The sequence below is a fragment of the Gracilinanus agilis genome, chromosome 1, assembly GCF_016433145.1.
Source record: "Gracilinanus agilis isolate LMUSP501 chromosome 1, AgileGrace, whole genome shotgun sequence".
Lineage (NCBI taxonomy): Eukaryota > Metazoa > Chordata > Mammalia > Didelphimorphia > Didelphidae > Gracilinanus > Gracilinanus agilis.
Genome location: NC_058130.1, coordinates 641,537,468 through 641,545,471, shown reverse-complemented (window position 1 = coordinate 641,545,471; position 8,004 = coordinate 641,537,468). Strand labels below are relative to the sequence as shown.

General features: G+C 38.3%; 1 non-coding gene across 1 annotated transcript; it reads left to right on the top strand.

The window, feature by feature from the left end:
• The first annotated feature begins 2,787 nt into the window (after window positions 1–2,787).
• On the top strand, window positions 2,788–2,894 carry LOC123232639. Its single transcript, XR_006505168.1, has one exon. It is a non-coding gene; the product is annotated as a U6 spliceosomal RNA (small nuclear RNA).
• Window positions 2,895–8,004: the final 5,110 nt, after the last annotated feature.

Here is an 8,004-nt window from a genome sequence, read left to right as displayed (position 1 = left end):
GGAAGAAGGTTTGTGAATCATATATTATTCTTTCATATTACAAGCTGAAGTCTTGAAAAAAGAGAAAACTGGCTTTATGATGAAGCTAGGTGGTACAGTGGTTAGTATTAGACTTGAAGTCAGGAAGACGTAAGTTCAATTCCTAACTCAGACACTTGCTGGTTGTTTAATTCTAGGCAAGTCACTTAACCTTTTTTTGGCTCAGTTTCCTCATCTATAAAATGGGGAGGATCAAATATATGTAACATGTTTAGTAAACCTTAAAGTACTACACACTTATGCTAATTTATCCACTCCTACACTTAACCCCATTTCTTCTATATCCTGAGGTGAAGTTTTATTCTCCTGTATCAATATATTTTTTTGAAGTTTTAGATCTATTCAAGTGGAAAAGGTTGCAATTTGAGCAACACTATGGTGAGAGAGAGACAGAGAGAGAGACAGAGAGAGAGAGACAGAGAGAGAGAAGAATACTGTGTCCAAAGCCTTATAGATAGTTTTAAAAAAAACTAATTTGTGTTGCATTGCGACTTGAATAAAATTAATGCTTCTGGTCTTACTTAAAATAGAAAAGAGTGGGATTAATTTACCTCCTCCTTCCCTAAAAAAATTACTGAACTGACCCCAACCCTCATTCTCCAATATGTTTCTAGATTTAGCTATCTTTTGAAACCCATCCAAGGAAGATTAAGCTCTAAAAAAAACCTAGAAATGAAATTTGAGATTGAGTGGTTTGTTTTTTTTTTTAAACAAAGAAGGGAGCAAGAATAAACTTTATGTACTGAAACAAATCGTTACTCTCACTTTTGAACACACCTCTAAAGAGGATACTGTTCTTTCTGTGTACTGTAGAGGCATCCCATGTTGTACACTGCTTTTACTTGCATCATTTTTACTGGATGGCACTTTACGCTTTGTCTCCCAGATTCTTTTTCTATCATAGACTTTGGACGACATCTAGGCTAATTTTTAAAGCCAGCTCTTCAATGTGGGCTCCAATGCTGTGCTTTTGTATTCTTAGAATGCACTCTCCTGTGGATATGTTCAAATGATTTCACATATAGAACTATCCCTCCATTCAACATGCCCACAACAAACCAAGAGGTAAAATAACAGAAAGCCTTTCTAAGTTAGAGACACAAACTCGAGTCTGATGTGATTTGTGTACTAGCTTGGAGGTACACCTGAATAAATCACTTAATCATCCTTCATGGTAGGGATTAGACTATATAATATAAAAACTACTTTTCCTTAAACTTCAAGGCCAATGGGTCCTTTGTCTTCCAACCATCTTCACCCTTCACAATTCCCAACCGGGCACAGCTGGATTATTTTATAAAAGGGTTTCATATTAACTGTGTGATGAAATTTAAAAAAAAAAACCTGAACACATGGTCAGTTTTGCAAGAGAAGTAGCTGAAGTACCCATCAAGCCAATAAATGAAATAAAATGGAAGGCTATGCCATGCTCTCATTTTTAAGCCATTCTCCAGCATGAAATACCATGAGTTTTTAGAAACTCCCAGGCATATTCTAATTTGAAAAATAAATGGTTTTACAAATAGGATTCTATCTATGCAAATTGTAGAAGATCATATGAGTTGAGACAGAACAATTGAGAAATAATTCTAAATAGAATGAGCATCATGGAACTCAACCTAGCCAACTAAGTAATATCCCCAAATTATAGATTTCAAGAGGAAAAGGGCAAGGATTTTTTTTTCTCTCAAGTTAAAAGAAAATGTAGAACAATAGAACGAGTCAGGGTTTAGTTTGGTACGTGAGGCATATCCATTATTTTTAAATGCTCCCTGGGCTAAATGAGAATCTTTTTGAAACTTAACATCAAGAGTACAATAAAAGTAGGTAAGAAATCACTTCCTATACAATCAACATAATTGCTACCTTGGCCATTTTGTGCCATATAGCAAATTCAACTCTGAAGAAGAACTTGTCAGTGGGTATGGCCCACTCTATCTTAGATCATCTGTTAGCCTACAAGTAAACAGTAACACAATATTGTACTACACAAGGAAGTTTTATTCCTGACCATAGTGAACAATCATTTGTGTTCTGAAGCATAATAACTTAATACAGTACAAGTGAAACTATGGATGCTATTCTTTATCACTGAATTTTCTAATTCCTTTTCTGAAAATCTACTAAAGTAGTTTATCTTGCGACACTGGGGTTTCCTAAAAGTTGCCATATTTAAAATATATTAAATATTTTCTTTCATCCATTTTATATTTGCTGCTTTCAGAATTCTATTTAACATTCCCTACACTCCTTGCATTGCTTCACCTTCTGTGCAGGTGAAGAAAGTAAACCTTATGTGTAGTCAACCATTTCCCAAGCTCTCTAAAGAGAAGAATTTGTATGCCTTTTCCATCTGATTTTTTTTTTTTGCTCTTTCTATGAATTAGCCCTGACCTGTCCTGTAAGCCTTATATGTTAAAGCAATTTATTTTGTTGTCTATTTTTCTTACATGCTTTAAGGGAGGGGCAGTTAGGTGGCTTGGTGGATAGAGAGATAAGCTTGGATATTTGAGGTCTTGGTTCAGATCTGACCCCAGATATTTCCTAGCTCTGGGGCCCTGAGCAAGTACCAATTCTAAGAAAGAAGGTAATAGGGAGGGAGGGAAGGGAGAAGGAAGGAAGGAAGGAACGAACGAACGAACTAACGAACGATCAAAGAATTACTGGAATTAATTGATTGGGAGAGGAAAGGGAAATGTTATGCTGAGACATCTTTTGTTTTCATTTAAAAAATAAAACAAAACTTTAGTGCTTGCTTCGGCAGCACATATACTAAAATTGGAACGATACAGAGAAGATTAGCATGGCCCCTGTGCAAGGGTGACACACAAATTTGTGAAGCATTCCATATTTTTTGAAGGGGAAAGTAAGAACATGAATTATGTAACCATGATAACTTTTCTAAAAAATAAAAATTATTTATTTTAAAAAAAAAACTTTACCTTCTGCCTTAGAATTGATATTAAGTTTGGGCTCCAAAGCAGAAGAGCAGTAAGGGATAGGTAATGGCAGTTCAGTGACTTGCCTAGAGTCACTCAGCTAGGAAGTATCTGAGGTCAAATTTGAATCCAGGATCTCTTGCCTCTAGGCCTGGCTCTCTATCTGCCTCTCTGCCCCAATAGGTCTGACATCTTTAGGAAGATCTAGCTGAATGGAGGATGGATTGGAGAGAGAATAATACAGATGTAGTCAGACCAACTAGAAGGTGTGAGGTGATGAGGAGTCTGCACCAGGCACCGGGCAGTGTTAGAAACTGGATAAGGAGGTGGGAGGTAAGAGTGAGGAGTCCAAGATACAATCCTAGGTGACTGGGAAGATAATGATGCCCATAATATGGAAGTGAGGAGGACTAGAGGAAGTTAGAAGGTTTGGGGACAAGGGGTGGGGAAGATAATGAGTTCCATTTTGAACATTTTAAGTTGAAGATGTTTATAGGACATTCAGTGTGAGATGTTGGAAAAGCAATTGGAAATGTGAGACTGGAAGTCAACAGAGAGGTTAGGACTGGATAAGTAGATTTATCAGCCTAAGGGATGATCACTGAATACAGGGGAGATCAGATCACCAATCAAAATTGTTCAGAGGGAGAAGAGAAAAGGGCCCAGAATAGAGCCCAAGGTTAGAGTGAGTTAAGTGAGAGAGAGAATTTGAACACAGTTCTTCCTGACTTCAGGTCCATAAATATACAGTTAAAGTTCATGATGAAACCTTAAGGGACACCTCATGATATAAGGGAAAGATTACTGCGTCTAGAGTCAGAGGTCTCTACTCTGCTACTTACTATTTATATGACCTAGAGTAAGTCACTGCCTTTCAGAGAATCTCAACTCTCCATAAAAAAAATAGAGTTGGACTATAGGATCTCTAAGATCCCTTCCAGCCCTAAAATGATTATCCCACACAGTACTTTCCTGGAAGGAAGCCCCCTAGTCCTTCTTTCCTATTCTATTCCTGGAGGTAAATCAGAATTTGAAATTGTAAAGAAAGCATTTCTAGGAAGTGAATTTGAAGGCACTTAGGCCTCCTGAAGGTCATTCCCATGTGCATCACAAAGTAAAATAAAGCACTTTTTACCTTAGGGGCTGAAACTGCTTTCCACTGAATGCCTATTCACATGCTCTAAGAGCTCCATACTCCTACTCTCCAACTAAGTCAAACTGCAGAGAAATCCACTGAAATGGGCAGCCTACAGAATTCTGAAAATACTCCAGCAGATCTAAAGAGCCCTTCAGCCTGTACAGGATTTATAGAGAGTTGTGAATTCAGCAAGTCTTGTGAAATAATGGCTTTCCACATACTTCATGGAAATACAACATACATTTTTCAAAGATGGAAAAAAGGCTGTTTTATCCCTTTCCCTTACTAGCAAAAATGAATACATTGTTTTAGCCTTACTTCTCCCAGTCCTGCAACATGCACACACTCTAATCTTTAGCTAATCACAAATGTCTGAAGTAAAAAATCTTTCCAAAGATCCTATTCAGGACATTCTTTTTTTAATGAAAAGATTTTATTATTAAGTCAATTTTCACAATACTAATCAGTAGATGATTAAATAACAATATAAATTGTAGCAAATTCGGATTAATAATGATACATTTGCTCTCAACCACCTGCATATTTATGAAGCTCAATTTCCATTACTTTTTAAAAATTTAAACCCTTACCTTCTGTCTTAGAATCAATACCAAGTATCATTCCTAGGGTGAGGCATTTGGGATTAAGTGACTAGCTCAGAGCTGGGAAGTATCCTCCATTACTTTTAAAAATATAGTTGGTGGCTAGAGAGCCAGGCCCAGAGATGGAGGTCCTGGGTTCAAATGTGATCTCAGACACTTCTTCGATATGCGATTTTGGGCAAGTCACTTAACCCCCATTGCCTAACCTTTACCACTCTTCTGCCTTGGAACCAACACACAGTATTGATTCTTTTTTTTTTTAAACCTTTACCTTCCGTCTTGGAGTCAATACTGTGTATTGGCTCCAAGGCAGAAGACTGGTAAGGGTAGGCAATGGGGGTCAAGCGACCTGCCCAGGGTCACACAGCTGGGAAGTGTCTGAGGCCAGATTTGAGATTTGAACCTAGGACCTCCCATCTCTAGGCCTGGCTCTCAATCCACTGAGCTACCCAGCTGCACCCCCCCCCACAGTATTGATTCTAAGACAGAAGGTAAGAAGAAAGAGAGAATGAGAGATAGAGACAGAGACAGAGAGAGGGAGACAGAGAGAAAAAGTCAGAGAGAGACAGAGAGACAGAGTTGGAATCCTTTTCTAGTTGTCCTTATGAGACATCTTTTTTTGTATCACTTGGTATATTTCTCACTCTCGTTTCTTTGTAGTCTTTATATTTGTCATTTTTATGACACTGAGATATCCCATTACATTATTAAACCATACTTTATTCAACTATATTCCTCAACTGTTGAATATTTGGTTGTTTCCAGTTTTTCACTAATACAAATAAGGCAACTCTGACTATTTTTGTAGAAATTTTTTTCTTTTCAACATAAAGATGTCTTCTTTTTAGTCACTCCTATAATCCAATAGCATTCCAGTCCACCTATGTCCTTTCTCCTTTTTATTAGTAGGAATCTTAAAGCTAAGCTCAATTCCCCAGTGAGGATGAAAACATAACTCTTCCAGACTGAGACAATGGCTTCTAGGTTGATGTCTGAATGCTGAGGATAATTTCTGTGGCTATTCTAGAAAGAGAAGTGTGTCCAGTGGGAATCTGAGACTTAGGGAGGCCTTCTAGGCCACAAAGTAAAGTCAACTGAGGGGCTCCTGTGTAGGTGTTATTGTTGCCAAGCAACCAGCTAGGCCTCCTGGGCGTGTGGCTAGAATTCCTATGGAGCCTGTCTCTGCTTGCTCAGGAATTCTTACTGGGAACATGCTTGCCAAATCTATGGGAGCCTTCTCTCAGCTTAGATCTCCCTAGTGTCTTTAGAACCCAGAAGATTCCCATAATCCTCTTGAAAAGGAAGAAGAGTACCTACAACCATTTACTGTGTTGGAAAATTCCTGTTCCAGTTTTAAAGAAAAAGAAAATGCCTCCATCCTAGGTTTAAATTCAACTTTGGGCCTGGACATCTCTTGCTGAATCATCTAACTCCTACCCAACCTAGAGAGCCAGGATTGGCTTCTGAAGAGTCTTTGGATGAATCACTCTCAGAAGCTAAAACAGGAAGGAGTACAGTACTCCAGGTAAAACACAGAGATGAAAATAGATTTAAAAACTGACTTCAGACACAGACAGGATCTAGGTAATGTATTTCCCCAAAAAACAATGACACATTTTCACTCAAGTATTTTTTGGGGGTGGGAGGAGGACTCAGTTGAGATGCTTGACATCACAAAATCTATCCCAAAAACTTACTTCATTTTTTTTATCCTGTTATGGATAACTTTGTTGGAACATGTCAGAACAAAAGGGACCCCCAAGCTTCCCTCAAAGGTCAGCTCATATCATATCCTACTCAAGTTCTTTCCTAATCCCTCAAATTGTTGGTGCCTCCTCACCCTCCTTTGTAAAATTACCTTGTTTCTCCTTGATATATGTTTTGGATAGACTTTAAAATGTATGTGTTGTTTCCCCAGTAGAATATAATCTCTCCTTGAGGATAGAGACTGTTTGATTTTTTGTCCTTATATCCCCAGCTTATGCCAGGCACATAGTCAATGCTGATTGTAAACCTAGGAATTGAAGCAATATCTGAAATTATTTAAGCGGAAAAAAAATGCAATGTCGAGTTCTTTTAATTTTCCTTATTTTACTTTATATTGTAGAGTGTTAGATTCAAGAAGGTCTGAATCCAGATCCTCCCTCAGAAACTCCTTCTGTAACCCTAAGTGAGATACTTCTCCTCTGGCTCCATTTCTTCATCTATAAAATGGGTTAATAGCACCTAACTCACAGGGTTGTTCGAAGAATAAAGTATGTATGCTGCTTTGCAAACCTTAAATCACTATATAAATATTAGCTATCATTATTAATACCACAACCCTTTCCATATGCAGATAAGTGTTGTAGTCATGTGTGGAATGCTTCTATAAACATAAGGCACTTCCCATCCCAGTTGGGTTGAATGGTACTAAAGGCACATCACCGATCTGCTTATTCAAATCCATGCTTACCCACAGGCCCACAGAATGACAAACAACATCCCTTGAGAAGGGCAAAAGAATTGAACTGAAACCGTGGAGTCATTTCATTAGAAGCAGCCATCAGGCAGTAACTGATTATTTTCAGCTGAGAATGGTATCGCTGTCCTCATGTTACAAAATGGTATCTTGATGAGATGAATGAAATAGCAGCCTCCAGAAATATGAACAACTGGCTTTCTTTTATAACGTGAGAGGGCAGAGGACGAGGCTGGCGGTTTAGCTTTAGCACAGCTTTCTCTAACGTGTGGGATCCAAGCTTGAAACTTGAGCCGGAGTCTTTGCTACAGCCCTGGCAGCGAGATACTCAGGTGACATCACTCAGGAATCAGTTCTTTGGAAAATTCTTCTGGGAACAAGTAACTTGGTCAAAAGGCCCTTCCTCTTTTAGAAGGGCGGTTTAGTACGACCAATAGGGCAGAAGAACTGGGGAACCTTCTTCAAGAATGGGTAGAAGTATCAATCAATCTGGAGAGGTTTTTGAGAGAGGCTATGATCTGGAGAATATCTGAACACAGATTAGAAGTCTAATAGAGGTGCACCTTACCTCCACTTACACATCTCTGTAAAGCTATTTATGACCTAATGGGTTAAAACATTCAAGGAAGCCTCAGGAGAAATCACTTACCCTCTCACTTTCCTCATCTGGAAATAGAATCTAAGCCTCAATTTTCCTTCTCTGGAAAATGGAAAGGCTCACATTGCCTACCTCCTGGGATTGTTTCAAGGAATAATTTGTATGCTTAAACGTCTATATAAATGTAAATCATAATTCAGTTAAAATGATGTAGCCCTCTTGATGCT